The sequence below is a fragment of the Aphelocoma coerulescens genome, chromosome 1 (assembly GCF_041296385.1).
Source record: "Aphelocoma coerulescens isolate FSJ_1873_10779 chromosome 1, UR_Acoe_1.0, whole genome shotgun sequence".
NCBI lineage: Eukaryota > Metazoa > Chordata > Aves > Passeriformes > Corvidae > Aphelocoma > Aphelocoma coerulescens.
The window spans coordinates 120,405,805-120,422,624 of NC_091013.1; the positions used below are offsets into that span (position 1 = coordinate 120,405,805).

General features: G+C 56.0%; 2 long non-coding RNA genes across 4 annotated transcripts; one reads left to right on the plus strand and one right to left on the minus strand.

Annotated features, from left to right (window-relative positions):
• The first annotated feature begins 284 nt into the window (after positions 1 to 284).
• On the plus strand, positions 285 to 6,499 carry LOC138117206 (uncharacterized). Of its 2 annotated transcripts, none has more exons than XR_011154566.1 (3): positions 285 to 420; positions 1,276 to 5,200; positions 5,795 to 6,499. It is a non-coding gene; the product is annotated as an uncharacterized lncRNA (long non-coding RNA). The 2 variants fall into 2 exon arrangements; XR_011154568.1 differs by lacking the exon at positions 285 to 420 and adding an exon at positions 1,082 to 1,160.
• A 2,999-nt stretch (positions 6,500 to 9,498) lies between these two features.
• On the minus strand, positions 9,499 to 15,233 carry LOC138117213 (uncharacterized). 2 transcript variants are annotated; one of them, XR_011154571.1, is made up of 3 exons: positions 14,926 to 15,233; positions 12,400 to 12,522; positions 9,499 to 10,420 (listed from the first exon to the last, which is right to left on the minus strand). It is a non-coding gene; the product is annotated as an uncharacterized lncRNA (long non-coding RNA). The 2 variants fall into 2 exon arrangements; XR_011154569.1 differs by having other exon boundaries at positions 12,396 to 12,522.
• Between the last annotated feature and the right edge of the window lie 1,587 nt (positions 15,234 to 16,820).

Consider the following 16,820-nt stretch of genomic DNA (forward strand, 5'->3'; position numbering starts at 1 on the left):
GGGAAGAACAGAGAGGGTTAGAAGAAGAGAAGCAAACACAAATATAAAGAAAAAGAAATACAGAGACACAGAGATATATAGAGATACAGAACCCGGTCCGGCCGCAACCTCTCCCACCGAGCACCGAGCGCGCAAATGGCGGCGGGGCCGATTCCCGAGGCTTAAATCCTCTCGGCCCCGCCCCGCGCAGCCGCTCTGGGGCCCCGCGCACCTGTGCGGACCCCGCCCTTCACACCTGTGCCGGCCCCGCCCCGCCCCGCCCGCGCCTGTAAATGCCGGCGGATCCGCGCCCGCTCCGCTTTGGGCGCTGGATGCTCATTCTGCTCGTCCCGGGCTGCGGCGGGACCGTCGTTCGGAGCGCTGTGCGGAGCCCGGCCCCGGGGGCTGCTCCCGGCGCTGCGCCGAGCCCGAGGCGCTGAGGTGGGACCGGGAACGGGGTCCGGGGATTCGGGTCCGAGTCCTGTCGGTGTCTGCTGGGGGTCCCGGGCCGAGCCGCTTGTCCCTCGGCGGGCGGGGTGTGGCTCCCGGGCTCGGAGAACTGAGGTGGGATTGGGGATGGCATTAGGGATCGGGATCGCCGCGGCTGGTTAAAAGCCGCTCCGGGATTGGCGCTGGGGCCGAGCCCGGCGCTGCCGCTCCGGCTGCGGCCAGCGCGGGGCTGCGGTCCCGCCGGAGCTCCGGCTACGGTCCCGCCGCGGCCGCGGGGAGCCGGGGCCGTGCCGGGCGGGCGGCGCTTCCCCGGAGCAGGCGCTGGATCGCGCCTGGAAGCGGGCGGGGCACGGGGACCGCCCGTGCTGGCCCCGGCACCCCCAGAGGCCGCCGCTCCCGCAGCGCCGCCCGCCCCGTGGGGCGGAACCGGAGCGGTGGCGCTCCCGGCCCGGGCCCGCCCGCAGCCCCCGCGGGGACGCGCAGCTCCCCCAGCCCCGGCGCTGCCGAGGCCGCCGCACCCCCTGCGCAGAGCAGCGCCCGCCTCCCCCCCGCCCCGGGGCCCGCTCCCCCGGGGGCCTCCCGCCCGCCGCGCCCCCGCCCAGCGAGCGCGGCTGCAGCGCCGCGGCCGGGAGGAGCCGCTCCCCCGGGCCGGGCGCTGGCGCCGAGTCCGCTGCTGCCGCTCCTGCTCTGACTGCGCCCGCTCTGGGGCCGGGGCTCGGGCCGCTCAGCCGGTACCTGATGCTCTCCTTCCCCCCCCCCCCCCACTTTCTCTGCGCCTTGCACTCTCCAGTGCAAAAACCTCTGGCTTTGAAAGTCCAGTGGAAACTGTTTCTTCTTTATTTCCAGAGCACAGCATCTCCTGAGTGGGAATGGATACACAAGGAGCACCAAGTCGAACCCTTATGTGAATGCCTCATCTGGGCCTTGAACCCACACCTGGCCATTCTCAGCACCCTGCTCCAACCAAGCCAATCTCAGCTCCTGCCAATGTCCTGCCTGGCATGGCAATGCCAAGTGCCAGCAAGGTAATTCCTTTGCAAATACAGCTCCTTCTTTTATGCTAATGCTGCTTTACACCCCAGCCCCTGCCATGGCCACAGGGCAGAGCTCCATGGCCAGCACCTGATCATGGAACACCACAGGTGATCGCTTGGGGGACAGCACAAAACTCTTCCCATAGCCCTGATTTCCTGCCCTTTCCAGGATTTCCCCAACAGCTGTCAAGGTGCTCATTCCATGTCCCTTTCCAGGGAGAAAGAAGCAAGGCAAGTCCTGAGGGTTCACTTGCTCCATGGCCAAAGTTCTGGAGAGTGTCAGAGCTGCTCCTGCCTGCAGAGGGGCATTTCCCGCAGGTGAGTGTTCACAGGCCAAAATCACAGTGGCGGCTGAGGCAGCTTTTGTGGCCCAGAGCTGCACAGAGCTCTCAGTGACTCCTGCTCATTGCCAGGAGTGTTCCTTGGTGCTCCTTCTGTGTGTCCCAGCTGGCAGGGAACGGGGGGGAGGGAGAAGGCCAGCAGCCCCAGGAAGGGAACCAGCAGCTCTTGTGCTTTGGATTTGCAGAGAGGAGCTGTGCCTGCAGTGTCCTGCCTGTGGCACACAGCATGCCAAACACACATCCCGGGAACGGGCACTGGGCTGCCTGGGCAGCGCTGGGATGGACATGGATAAAGGGCGGCCCCTCGGCCAGGGGCTGCTCTGAACAGGCACCCGGAGATGCTTCGGCCCCGACAGACCCCACTGACGCCCCAAAAATACCCCAAGGAACAGCTGGCACCGGGGAATGTCGGCACGGGCTGTTTGCAGAGGGGCTCAGACAGCAATTCCCGCTGCCGACCTCCCACACACCTGCCAGCTATGTCCCAGCCACCCAAAATGCCTTCCCTTCCAGCCTGAGGACATCATCCCTCAGCAGCGTTAAAGCCAAGGCAAGCTTCCCCCACAGCAATGAAATGCCAAGCAATGCCCTCAGAGATGCCTTCAAATGAAAGGTGAGAGGCAGAGAAATCTCTTTGGATTGAGTTGGCAGTTTTTGGGGAACCAGCTGGAACTGCACAACTGATGGAAAGCTTTCACAGGTGGCTCACACTGCAGGTGCCCTGAAGGCAGGGATGTGCATCCCTTTCCTGAGGGAAAAGAACTTCCAGAGGCTCTGCAATGAAATAGCTCCTGCAGGGAGAGAAGTCCTCCCGGGGGCACAGGGGCTGCCTCAGCACGGGCTGGGAGCGTGTCCGGCCAGCGCCTTCTCCTGCTTCCAAATATCACCTGGAGCCCGAGCTCGGGGGGTGCAGGCAGCTGAATTCCAGGGAACTCTGTCAGGTGCCCCAGGGACATGGTGGGGGGGGCTGGGGGATGAGGGTTACAAACAGCAAATTCTATGGAACATGAAGCTGTCCTTGCCCTGACCCTGCTGAGCTTCCCTGGAAGCTCTGCTGCTTCCTGACACCTGCTGTTAAATAGGCAGCTCTGCATGGGAATATCCATGCTCCAGGAGGCACTAGGAGGCTATTCCAGTGGCAATTCAGGGCTTTGGGTAGAATTCATGTGAACTAGCAAAGCCTAACCCCAAATCTGGGCACCACACAGGGAACAATCTTTGTGCTGCCCTGGCAGCCAAAGCCCCTGGGCTGGGAAATGTCAGCAGGCAAATGGATAGAATGATTTAAATCCCAGCATCCCCCAAAGGGACAATCCACTCACCTCCCTTTGCTCCCAAAGTGTCCACTCTGTTCCCCACAGGTGCCCTGGGGATGCCAGGGAGGTCCCTTTGCCCACAGTGCCTTTCTCCTGCCCCTCTCCAGCCCGAGGCCTCTTCTCCCTTCCCTGCCAGCTGCTGCCAAGGAAGGAGGACACAGTGAGTCCTGAGTTCACCTCCAAATAGTCCTTCCCTCACCTTGAGATGATCTGAGACTTTACCCCCAAAATGTCCCCATCTGTCTCCTTCTGAGTTCCTCATTTTTTACAAGGAAGCATTCTTTCTCTGCTCTGGAGATTACCACAAGATTTGCCCCCAAAACTTTCCCCACCTGTCCACTACCTCTTTCCTCATTTCCACCTCAATATTCTCATTCTTTACCCTACAGACACTTTCAATTTTTACCCCTCAGAACTTCCCTACCTGGCCATAAAACCTCAGTTTACCCCATCAAGTGCATTCTCTCTGCTACAGATCACCTCAGATTCTACCCCCGACATTTTCTGTACCTCTCCACCACGGAGTACTTCATTTTTACTTCAAAATACTCCTTTTCTACCATGGAGATTCCCTCAAGTTTTACCCCCCAGATTTACCCACCTGTCCACAGCAATTCCCTCAGTTTACCTCAGGATGCTCCTGCTCTCTCCTAGAGATGACCTCACATTTTACCCCCTCAATTTTCCCTACCTGCCCAATTCTGATCACCTCCTTTTTACCTCAAAATAGGAGTTCTTTCTTCTACAGATTAACTAGGATTTTATGACCAAAATGTCTATTTTGTCCCCTGTATACTGACCAGATTGTAAAACCAAAACCACGCAAGTTCTGTCTGTCTTATCCCCAAAATGTTCATTCTGTCCCCTACAAATTAGGTCCGATTTTTTCTCAAAAACACTTACTGTTCCTCCATAATTACCTCAGGGTTTGCCCCCCAAATTCTACCTCCTCTTGACTACTGGTCACCTCATTGCTTCCTCAATATGTTCATTCTCTGCCCTACAGATCTTCCCATGTTTTACACCCCAAATTTCCTTGCCTAGCCCCAGTGACTGCCTCAGTTTATGTCAGTGTGTCATACTCTCCCTAGAGATTACCTCAAGTTTGACCCCCAAAATTTTCCTTAACTGTCCACAACTTATTACCTCATTTTTACCTCAAAATATTCATTCTCAACCTCTAGATTATTTCAAGTTTTACCCCCCCAAAATTCCCCTACCTGTCCACTACTGATTCCCTCTTCTTCCTTCAATATTTATTTACTTTCTACCACATAGCTTCTATCAAGATTTACCACCAAAGTTTTCCATCTGTCTACTACTGATGACCTCATTTTTACCTCAACATGTTCTTTCTACAGCTTATTTAATGTTCTTTTTACACAAGTTTCCCTACTTGCCCACAACTGATTCCCTCATGTTACCTCAGTGTGTTCATGCTCTCCCCTAGAGATTAGCTCAGATTTTCCCCACATGCTCAGTACTCATCACCTCATTTTTCCCTCCAAGTGATCATTCTCTGCTCTTGAGATTTTGTCACGCTTTGCCTCCAAAATTTTCCTTATTTGTCTACTCCTCTATGCCTATGCCAAAATATTCATTCTGTCCCCTACAGGTTACATCAAGTTTTACCCCCCAAATTTTCCTTCCTCTACAATATTAACTCTTTTCTGCCCCAAAAATGTGCATTCTCTCTCCTAAACATCACCTCAGCTTTTCCCTCAAAAATGCCACCTCGCTCCCCTCGACATCCCCTCCTATTTTCCTACACAAACAATTCTTGTGTCCCCTCTCAGTCACCCCAGGTTTTCCCAGTGAGGAGCTGCAAGGAATTCAGGCAGGGCCAATGACACCAGGGAACAGCTGTAAATTCAGAGGCAGAGAGAGAAGATCTACCAGGAAAGGGGAAAGGTTCAGAAGACATTTCTGCAATTAATTAATTAATAATTATTTCCAGTTCCCCACTGAGAAGAACACAACCTCACAGCTGTTAAGGCCTGACGGTTCCCTGCAGGGAGAGCTCAGCACACGTGCCCAGAGGCAATCCCAGCATCTGAAAGAAAGAAAGAAGCAGCAAAAGGTGATTGCTTCTCTTTCCAAGTTATTTCAAGTGCTCACACCCAAACCAACCTTTGCTCTTGATTCTGGCTGGGTGCATGGTGAGCGGTGGGCACAGGTCATGTCATCCATGCTGATGTGAGTGATGCTTTCTGGGGGAAATCAGCTGATTTCCAAAGTTCCCTTCCTGCCCTGTGCCTGATGTGCACAGGAGAAAACCCCTTCCCTGAAGGGACTTGTGCTCCCTCTAATCCCATTTGCCCAGTCTGTTCCATGGGGATATTGCCAGCCTGGGGCAGCAGAGGCACCTGCAGCTCTCAGCACTCTCTGCTCCAAGCACAGCTCTGGGCTCCTTTGCAGACTGCCTCTGCCGTGGGGTTTTCTCCAGGAGAAGCCAAGGAATTGCTCATGGAAGGGTGGAGATTAAGTTAGCCCAAAGGGAAGCAAAGAATAAGTACTCCAGGAAGAGCCCTTGGGAGCTGCTGGGCTGAGGTGGGAAGGGGACATTCCTTGCCTGCAGGGCCAATACACAACAACCTCCAACCCAAAGCACAGAGTGGCAGGTGGGGTCTGACAGCACCACTCTGACAAACCTCCTTGTCATTCTTCCCTGCAGTGACTTTTGCAATCAAACTCTGAAGCTGACAAGCCCAGCAGCTCTGTCCATCCACTCTGGAAGGAAAGGATACTCCAGGGATGAGGCCCATTCCCAGCAAACGCTCCCAACACAGCCCGGAGGCACCGCTGGAGCTCGGGTGTGGGGCTGGGAAGGGCTGCCAGGAGCACGCAGCCCCCAGGTGGGGTGGCAGCGGCAGCAGCAAATTCCCACAGGCTGATGGCACAACAGAGAGACAAAGGCCAGCAGTGGCCACGGAAGGTGCAGGGTTAATTCTGCTCCCTGCCCTGCCCCATCCCTGCAGGAAAGCTCCAGGGGGGAGAGAAACTCTCAGGGTGCCCAAAATGCAGCATCTGTCACCCTGATCCCGCTTCAACTCAGAGTGTGGGGCCAAGCTCCCCCCACAGGTAAACACTGAGCTGACCTGCTCAGGCTCAAACACAGCCCCAGTTCTCACCTCCAGCCTGCTCCTGGGGCTGCTGCCACATTCCTGACAAGGTGCCAAAGGCCCCTTTGGACAGGGCTCTCTCTGTCTCAGGTGCTGGGCACTGCAGGGACCAGGGCAGCCCCCTCTGGGGACAACTGGGGATTCATCCCACACCACGGGCAGGACCAGGGGCCCTCCAGTACAGGCTGGTGGGGCCAGAGCTCCTTGGGTTTGGCTGCTCAAACACCAAAGCTTTTGGCAAAGATGGGACAAGTTAAGTGGGTTTTCCTGCCCTGAGAGAGAGAGGAAATTGTTAAAATTAAGCATGGAAATTAAGTTCACTGTGGAAGTCAAAGGCTCCTGGCTTTCCCACTCCTGTTCTGATTGCTTACTAGAGGGTTTTATCCATAAAAAAATGAGAGGTGGCACCAAATAAAAGAACTCTTTTTCAACATTTTTCCCCTACTTTCTTTCACACATAAAAAGGATGTCCATTTTTACTTAGTGCATTCTTTGCCTAATTTTAACAGAACTGTTTTCCTTCCAGGCCCCACTTGTGGGTTCTTCACTCCTTTGCCATCGGACTTTGGACAAAGGAAGAGAAGGATCGGCTCCACACGGGTGTCATCCAACGGGGAACACCCCCTGTACCAGCCCCAGCCTTCTCCAAGCACGCTGCCTCACTTTCCCCATTCTGGATGCTGGCTCCAATCCAGTCTGAGTTCTCCCCTGTTTTCCATGTCTAAGGACAGGAACTTGTCCTGGTCAGGGTGTAAGGCCTTAAACTGCACATTGATCTGGGGGGCTGTGACTGGGATTCCAGCAGGGAATTCACTGTTTTACAAATAAAAATTATTCCAGGGAGCTGCTGCTTCACCACACAGTGTCAGCAAAAGAGAGAAAACACTAAAGGTGTATCCAAAAACAAGGATGAAATGATTCCTCCTGCTTTTAGTGGGATCAGGGCTTATGCTGCCCTGGAATGACAAAGAACTTCTCCCTCAGCCCCCCAGAGAGCCCTTGAAAAGCCAAAGTGCAGCAGGGAAGGAAGGAAGGAAAGGCACCTGCTGGGGCAGCACAGGTCCAGCTGCTCATGGGGACTGGGAATGAGTGCGGAGCCAAAAGCACCTTCCCAGGCTGGAGGGGCTTGCCTAAAGCACCACCTCTGGGAAGCAAAGGGCTATGGAAGAAATGGAGTGGGAATTTACAATAATAATCATCATGTATCGGGAAAGAGCAACAACAGAAGCAACAATCATTCCAAGGGAGCAGGAGGGATGCGGAGCTTGAAACGAGGTTTGAGTGAGGCAGCAGCTCCTGGGAGTTCTAACCCACAGCTCCAGCTCTGCGATTCCAGGAGCACTGCAAGCTCCTACTGCCCCGTCCCCGGCTTTGCCTCCTGCCAGTACTCGGCACCTCGGGCACGGTTGGGTGCGAGTGCTCCAGTGCTGCTGCCCCGAGGGAGTGGGAAAATGGCCATTAAACCACTTCCCACTGGGCTGGCTCCGAGCTCGGGCTGGGGAAAACATTTGGCACCCCTGGCATTTCAATGAAATCAGTTTCCATCACTTTGAAGAGGCACTGAATAAACCCAGGGCACATAAGTAAACCTCTCCCCATAAGGACAGCCCCAGGGAATACACAATTATTCCTATGCCTGGCCAAACAAACCAGCAGCCAGGTTTTGGGAAGAGACTCCAGACTCTTATCTCCTTCCCTGGCTGTAAAACACTTGCAGAGGCTTTGGAGTTCATACAAGCTTGTCAGGATTTGGATACTTCATGTAAATTCCATTCAGATACTGGAATGGAAGTGTCCTAAAGGCACCTCCACTCAGACTTTAATTTTAAGCCCTCTACCACCAAAGAATTTAGATGTTCTTTTCTTAGGAACACCCCACCTCTGCTTCTTTAGGTGTCTCCACGTGGGACATAAATTAAATGTGGACAAATTTTAGAATGCAGCTTCCAAGTCAAGTTACCTGCTAGGAAATTACTTCAGCTCTCTGGTACCTTGGGCTGTTTTAAACACAGCCTGGCCCTTCATGGCTGAGGCTCTGAGCTACACAACTTGTGAGTGGGCAAGTAGCAGCAGCTGAGGTCTCATCCCAGCTGTACACAAAGGGAGTGGGGGCTGCACTTGGATACGTGCAGGCAGGGTTGGGCCCCTTCTGAAAGCTTCAATCCCTGTTTTCCAGAGATTCAATCAGGGATAATGACATTTTCACAAAGCTCTCTTAAGGCACGTGAAAACCCGAGTAAGAAAATGGAATCAAACCCTTTGTTCCACTGGCCTCACGCCCCAAATTCCAACGGGACAGACAAGTCCCTCTCCTCGGAAGGCAACGTCTCCTACCTGGATCTGTGCCTTCCGCAGCCTTTGGTGGCCGCTGTCTCCATCCTCCCACACCTCCTCATCTTCCTCCTCAGCAGGCCTGGCTTCCTCATCCTGCAGAGCAAGCACAGGGACAGTCACCAACCTGCTCATCCCAAACCTGGCCAGCAGGGATGGACTGCTGGGACCCCCTGGACGGTCACCCCTCTGCTGGGCACCATCCCTGCTCTGCAGTCCATTCCCGTTCCTGGCCTGGCATCTCCTTTGAACGGGATGTTAAACCACAACCACTTGCTCGGCTGGGTTTTGGGACAGCAGAGACTCCCCCAAGGCAGTGGACAAAGCTCCTGTTCCCACACCCTCTGCCTCCCAAAGCCCTGCTAGGGCCAGGCAGAGCAAAGGAAATCCCTCACTTCCTGCTGGAAATTTCCTCTTGTGCCCATAAACCCAGGGAAATCGTGGCTGCCCCATCCCTGGAAGTGTTCGAGGCCAGGCTGGCCGGGGCTTGGAGCACCCTGTGGATGGAATGAGGTGATCCTTAAGGTCCCTTCCCACCCAAACTATTCTGCCATTCCAGGATGATTCTGTGATCTCTCCCTGCATTTATTTTGCATCGCTTCCTCTCTAATTTGAATTCCCAAATCAAAATGAGTTTTTAAAGAAATCATTTAAAATTATCCCAGGAATAAAAAGGGGTGCATCAAACATACAAGAATCATTCCTACCTCCATCAAATCATTATTAATTGGAAGCCTCTTTCCTCATCTCTGTCCTTAGTTTTCCTTTCCTAGGAAACCTTGTGATCCCATAGTTTCTCCAAGAGATTTACTGGGATTGCAGAAAGCTTTGCTCTGTCAGGGAGGCAGGGGGGTTGACAACACTTGTTCCTCTGCATCTTTATCCTTTAACCAGCTTTCCCCCAGAATGGTGCTGCAAGAGAAGTTCAGAATTACTAGAAACGGATCAGGTTCACCTTTTTTCCTCACTCTTTTCCAACTACTTCCAAATTCTTGGAATTATCCTCAAATGAGGCCTAGCAAGCTACTGTGAAAACATCGGTCAGAGGAACATCCTGCAAAGAGAAAACCACATCCAGCAGCAGCCAAAACAATCCCATTGCTATTCTTACCTGGTCTCCAGGTGCTCCTGCCAGAGCTCCCAACACCCATTGCCATTCCATGAGGGTGAGGAGGCAGTTTTGGACGTGTTCTTTGCCATGGGATGGGAAAACAGAGCCCAGAGGGTCTTTGTGTCCCTTCCAAGCCACCCCATGATTCCATCAGCACCTATACCAATTCCATTCTGGAAAGCCCAATTCCATTCCTCCCATCAACTCAGAATTTCTCCCTTCCTCTCTCTGCTCCACATCAGGCATGTGTTGCCACGTGCCACAGGCATGGGATGCCTCAGCATTGCCTGGGAATGCCACTCAAGGCTGCCCTTGTGGCCTCAGCGCTCCAAAATGCCCAGCTGGCTCCCGTTCCAGCTGGGAATGTCCCAAACAGCAGCGTGGGGTGTGCCATCTGCCATCCCACCATTGGGGCAGCTCCCATAGAATGTGACTGACTTACTGGGTTTGCAATTCCTGGCTTAAAAGTCAGGTGGTGGAATATCCTCTCCTGGGAATATCCAGAAGACCAGAAGGCTCCCTGGAAGCCACAGGTCAGGGACAGAGTCAGATGAACGATCCTGAACTGGTTTTCAGGGGATGCATCCCCAGCCTGTGGCTGCAAAAACTCCAGAGCTGTTCCTTCCCCTTGGGACAGCCAGGGAAAACATCCCCAGCATGGATTTCTGACAGGAAAAACCTCACTGCTCCAGGCTACTTGGCTCCTCCCAAATCCAGGCCAGCACTCCAACAGGCTCTAAGGACAAAACAACAGGAAAGACCATCTCAGGGCACACGCCACAAGCTGGGCATCACATTCCTCACTGGAACTGGGCTGTTCCCACATCCCTGTGACAGTTGGGAGCATCTCCCGTTCCTCGCTCTTCCATTCAGGACAAAGAGACAACAGAGCTGTCAAACAGCCAGTGTGTAACCCCAACAATCCAGGGAAAACCACCTTGCTCTGGGGAGAAACATCATGCCCAGTTATGGAAAAAACCAAAGAGCGGTACTGGAAACACTCCCAGGCATGGAGGCTCCCAGCTCCGGAAATGCAGCTCACAGGCTTCTTCCCATGGGAACCCCAGTATTGCCCGGGATTGGGCTCAGGGAAAAAGTCCTGCCCATTCCACCACTCTGGCACAGACACCCCAGGAAGGTGTCCCTGACCATGGCAAGGGGCTGAACAGGATGGTCTGTAAGGTTCTTCCCAGCACAGACCACTCCAGGAGTTTAAGGTGGATTCGAGCAGCTCCTGAGGACATGAACACCACCCACACCTCCCACCTGGCTCAGCCCAGAGTCCATCCAGCACTCACAGAGAGCTGCTGGGAGCTGAAATTCTCCCTGCTCCCCCTGCCTGGGAAACCCTGCCTCCAGCTCCTGGGAAAGAGGAGCTGCATCCTGCTGGGTGCTCCCGGCTCTGGGCAGCTGCCGCCTTCAGGCGGGGGGATGGCTCGGGCAGCTCCGGTGACTGTTCCACCTCGATGATTTTGTGTTTTCCTGCATTTCCCTGGGCTGGAGGGGAGCAGGGGGTGCGGTGGGAGTGCGGGAAGGCAGCGGCAGGGAGGGCAAGGAGTGCGGCCGGGCACCGCACAGCGCAGGGGGGCTTCTGCTGGGAGTGGAGGGGCGCGACCTGGACGGAGACGTCCCCGCCGCTGCCGGCCACTGCCCATGGGGCTCCTGCCCGCCCCCGGCGCCACTGACTCCACACCCCGTGTCCCCACACTTGGAACCACCATGGAAAATCATGCTGAAACCTCTAATCCTGAGCCTGAGCCTTGACCTTTTACCCCCCTGACCTTTGACCCCTCGACCCATTCCTTGACAACCTGACCTTTGATCCCTGACCCCTGACCATCCACCTTTACACCTTGAGCCCTGCCCTTTGACCCCCCCCAAACCTGAGCCCTTTGACCCTTGCCTTTTGACCCATGACACCTGACCCCAGGACCTTTGACCCCCCTGAGCCCTGTGACCTTTGCCCCAACTTTCTACATGTGACCTCTGTGCTTTGACATTGACCACCTTGACCTTCGACCCCTGGACTTTCACCTTTGATTCCCTGACCCCCCAACCTATGCCCTGACTTTTGTCCCTTTATCCCCTAACCTTTAACCCCCTCTACTTTATACCCCTCACTGCTATTGCTGCCTGGAACCCCTCACTCCTGCTCTACACGCCCCAGCCCTCAACCCGTACCTGTCACTCTCCAGCCTGCAGCTGTCATCCCTAACTTTTTGGTGTGGGGCTTGTCCTCCTCTGAGGGTTCCAGGGTTATCCCAGCACCAGGGTTACTGAGCTCTGCTGCAGTGAGGGTTCCAGGGTTGCTGCACTGTGCTGCTGGTGGGGGGAAAATGGTGCTGTCAGGGGTGGTATGAGGGCTGGTGCACCTTTTCCCTGTATTCCTAACCTCCACTGGGTACTCTCCACCCTGTTAGGGAGGCTGTTTGTTTGGCTGCACCCAAACCTTGGCGATGAACATCACCTCGCAGACAGGACGGGACCAAGGAAAAACAAAACCCAGATGGGGGAAAAAAAACCTCACAGCTGGCTGTTTTCTTATTATAAAGTTAAAAATCAGTTGAAAAAACTGGAAGGCAAAAATCCCACACACAAGGTTAGAACCAGTCACACACGCTCTCACAGACTGACACACGCAGACACAGACAGACACACACTCTCACAGACAGACACCCTTCTTCAGCTTACACACTGACTGCAGCCCTTACTCACAACACTCCACCGATGAAGACGCTTCAACACATCTTCCAACTGCTGCTCCCTGACGTGGAAGGGTAGATTCTGGGAAAAGCGGTAGCATCGGTGACTGCAGGGATCAGAATCGGCCTCGGGGACCTGCAAGACAACATGAGACAGTCTACAAGTAGCTGACAGCTCGGAGTTATCCCCATACACCAGGCCCATAAGTTTTCTACACAAAACCCCACAGCCAAGAGATGAACCACAAAGTTTTACAACTGTTCGACCCAGCCACGACTCTACGTGCCAGGGCAGGGCAGCTCCAAGTGTAAGCACACCAAATAGAAGCAAAGATGACACGAGGACTTGAGATAACTCTCCAGAAGATAAATTCTAGACCCGATATGCTCTGAGGCAATGGAACCTATGGAACTACCACAGTGAGGAGGGTCTAATACACTTCATAGAGAAGTCCATGGCCCATGAAAGAAAAGATACTACCAAAAGTGAGAAGGAAGATGGAGGAGAACATCTTGTGTACTTCTCCTGGTCTCCAAAAGCAAAACTGTAAAGATGCCGGAATGAGCCCGATCTGGGAAAGCACGCGAGCAGAGACCCCCGCTGCCGCTACGGCCCAGAGCGAGGCCCATAAAGCACCGAGATGTAACAAAGACCTGTGACACGGGAGAGGATGGACACAAACTACAGAACACAGACACCCATGACATAGCACAGACACGAGCTGAAACTGCCCAGCAACGGGCACAAGATTGCTAGTGATGCCATGAGGATTTTTGCCTTTTCTTTTATACCCCTGTTGTACCTTTTTACAAATTCTGTATTCCTAGTGCTTTTTGCCTACATTCTTGGACTTGTTTGTCAAGCTGAGAGACTCAACATTTTAGAAGCTTCGTAGCTAGGGATCAGTGTGCCCCAGACCCCACGGTCCTCTCCAGAACACATTCTGTAAACCAAGATAGAACCATCCAGGGGAAGGTTCCTTGGGGAGGGGGGCTCACTTGAGCCTCTCATTGGGGAATCTTTGATAGATATGCTAATTAGTAACACCTATAATGTTACACCTAATGTTGGGGGAGAGGGGGGGACACAGAGACTCGGCGGGGTGCATCTCGATGCATATGACCTGGACGTGTGCACCTAAGGATCCTTAAAATAAATACCAAGGTAAAATCCCTTTTCCCCTTCGAACCGTGTATGACTCTTGATTTTAAGGCCAGGAAAAGGCATCATTTAATCACGTTTCCCTCATTAGAGGAGACAATTAAATGACCACTCAGGTGCACAACCACTCCTGCAGAGCACTTCACTAGACCCCGTTTTGCAATAACTCCCCCAGGCTGCAAAGCCCCGTTTGCCAGGGACCTGAGAGAAGAATTCGGTAGTTTTAAAGGAATGTCAGCAACTAGGAATACACCTGAGAGGAGTTCAGTAGCTGGGAGGGAGCCCAGGTGACAAATAAACACACAGGCCCCAGCAGAACCAGCTCATTCCAAAGAGTGGCACTGAGGAAGGGCCTGGGCAGTCCCACAGGGGCAGGTGGGTGCCTGGCTGCCAGCACTGGGAACGTGGGAATGCTTCAAAGCACCGGCACTCCTGAGAAAATGACCAAACAAGGCCGTCATAAGGCAAGAGATGAGCCGGGGGGACAGTGGGTCCCACACCTGCCCCTTTTCCCTTTCCACTGTACAGCATCTGCCCAGGCTGTGAGCGAGCTTTGGGCAGAAGCACTCAGTTCTCCCCCAGAATCCAGTGAACCACTTGCTCATCTCCAGAAGAGAATCACAGGCACAGCACTGAATGCACCGATACCCGGCTTACACCTCTCAACACTTTCTCGCTTTGGTTTGTTCATTGAAAAATGGCAAAAAAGGAAAAAAGTCAGCCCAGAGCCCAGGAACGTTAAGCGACTGCTCTTTTACAAAGTCCAACACAACCCCCCCCAAGGATGAGGCTTTACGTAAGAGCCACCCACTCAGTCCGGACGGGATTGTGTCCGGACCCGCGACTCTTCCCTCGCTGACCTTCGGCAGCAGCCGGCGGAAGCCAATTCCCCGAGCACGGCAGCCCCGCGGAGCCGCCCAGAGCCGCCGGCCGCCCCCAGAGCCCCGCAGCCCGTGCCGGTGCTGGCCCGCTCCATCCCGGAGCGGCTCCGGCCGCAAACCAGGAGAGCAAAGGGGAAGGAACAAAGCCCTGACAAAGCCAATGAGCGGAACACCATTCAACCCATCAGCGGGGAGGGCAGCGCAGCGGCCCCGCCGGCCCCGAGCCCGCCCCGAGTCCCCGTTCCAGGGAATGCCCCGGGTTGCGCTGCCCGGGGAGGGACCCCCGCCCTCCCGGGGTGTCCCCCACCGCGGGGCGCGAGCGCGGGGAAAGCCGCGGGTCCCGGCGGGAGCTGCGCCTGGAGCGGCCGATGCCGCCCTCGGGCCCGCCGGTGCCGCCCAGGGGGTGCCGGGATGTGCCGGGAGTGCCCGGGGCGGGGACGGCGCGGCCCCGGCGCTGCCCCGGTGCCGGCGGGAGGCCAGGCCCGGCCGCGCTCACCTGCGCTGGTCGCTCCGCTAGGCCCGCACCATCTCTTGGCTGCCGCCACCGGCGAACGACGGAGGAGCCGCGGAGCCGCCGGCGAGTCACGGAGCGCCGGGGGGGGCGCGGGGCGGGCCCGGCGGAGGGAGGGGGGGGCGGCTGCCAAGCGGGCGGCCGATCCGGAAAGGTCCCGGCGGTCCATGGCGGGCTGGCGGCTCGCAGGGCTCGGGCAGGGCTGCGGCTGCGCTGGGCCCGATCCCGGCCCGGTCCCGCCTGGCGCTTCCCGGCGGCTCCCGCGCCGCCGCCGCCGCCCCGATCACGTGACGCGCGGGGACCCACGTGACCCCGGCGGAGCGCGCGCGCAGGGGGCGTGGCGCGGGTCAGGCCCCCCCTCCCCGCGGGGCGGTGGGAGAGTCACGTGGCGCAGCGCGCGCGGAGCGACACGGGGAACAGCGGGACAGACCGGGAAACACCGGGACACCCCGGGACAGACCGGGACGCACCGGGACACACAGGGACACACCGGACACCCCGGGACAGGCCGGCAGAGGAGCAGCTTCGGGGTGACCCAGCGGGGGCCGCCCAGTGCCTGAAGGGGCCGCAGGAAAAGATAGAGAAAGGATTTCCAAGGGACGGAGGGACAGGACACAGGGAATGGCTTCCCAGTGCCAGAGGGCAGCGATGGATGGGAGATTGGGAATTGGGAATTCCTGGCTGGGAGGTGGGGGAGACCCCGGCAGAGTTCGCCCAGAGCAGCTGTGGCTGCCCCTGGATCCCTGGCAGTGCTCAGGGCCAGGCTGGACATTGGGGCTGGAGCAGCCTGGGACAGTGGGAAGTGTCCCTGCCCGTGGCAGCGGTGGCACTGGATGAGCTTTAAGGTCCTTCCAAGCCCAAATCGTTCTGTGAGTCTTAGAGCCCTGAAATTCTCATGACAGAGGTGGAACTGCAAGAGCTTAAGGTCGCTTCCCACAAAAACCCCATTGCACGACTCTGCAGCTTCTGGAGCCCTCGGTCCATTGAAATGCAGTTTCAGAGGAGCTCCGAGGAAATGGTGCTTTGGGGAGAGCAGAGCGGCTGGAACAGAGGAACAGGAACAGTCTCCTGGAGCGAGCCCTTGTGTCTCAGAGAGCGGGATCGGCTCGTTCCTAACGCACCTGGTGACTCCCAGAGCGGAGGATGGAAACGCAGCCCTGGTCCGAAAGAAACCCTGCCCGGGAGCGCGGGCTGGGATTGGGAGCCGGCAGAGGGAGCTCGGTGTTAAAGAGGCTCTTTTGGCTGTAAAGGTGCGCCTTTGTCTCTCTGCGAAGCACCCGGCCGTAGCGGCGTTTTTGCTGCTGTCTCCTGATTTTATTAAACTTTCATTAAACTGTCCCTTTTCTTCAACTTTCCTTCAAATTCTACGAAGAGTGAAGCTCGTTTTTCACGGCCGCGCGGTTGGAGCGGCACCAGCGCTGATCCCTCCGCGGGCAGGATCGCATCACAAATAGTCCCTCCTGGCGGATCACTCCGCGTGGGGCCGCATCACCGGTGATCCCTCCGCGGGCAGGACCGCATCACAAATAGTCCCTCCTGGCGGATCACTCCGCGGGCGGGCGCCATCACCGCTAATACGAGTATTTATAAATTCCAAAGAACTCGTTAACGCAGAAGAAAGCAAGTACGCTTCATGCTGGGTGGGAAACATAGGGTCTAAGGGATAAGAATTTTAAAGCTGTCAGAGACCCAAGGAAAGGAGCAAAGGGGAAACAAGAAAGAGAAGGGCTGGGACCCCTGGAAGCATCGCCCCCTCCATTGCCGCCTGCCCCCCCCAAGCCCAGGCTCCTGTGGCGCCGCTCGCAGCTGCAGCGCCGCTCCTGAGCCCGAGGTCCCGCCTGTCCCGGCCCTCAGGCACCGCCCGCGGCTCCACCGCTTGT